Genomic DNA, 305 nt, shown 5'->3' with positions numbered 1-305 from the left:
TAACGCTACGTACGTCGGAGGCGCTACGTAAATAGCGTGGCGGAATAGCCCCCGGGCTCCGCGCGGTACTACGGGTATTCTTGGAAGCATGTTACGCCACTTGCGAAGGTGGGCGCACTCTACGGTCGGCAGGAGGAAAACAAAATACGGAGCGGGCGTAGCGTTCTCGCGCCACCAGAACTAGAACGTGGGGCGGGAAGGTGGGAAGAGCCTCGGGCGCGACGTAACATTCTTTGCGTCGTGAGCCGGCCCACTGTTGCGAAGATGCGCAGTATGCGTAACGCATTCTCTTTGAAGAATAGAGG

Source organism: Cnephaeus nilssonii, assembly GCF_951640355.1.
Source record: "Cnephaeus nilssonii genome assembly, chromosome: 6".
Taxonomy (NCBI): domain Eukaryota; kingdom Metazoa; phylum Chordata; class Mammalia; order Chiroptera; family Vespertilionidae; genus Cnephaeus; species Cnephaeus nilssonii.
This window is presented reverse-complemented; position numbering follows the sequence as displayed.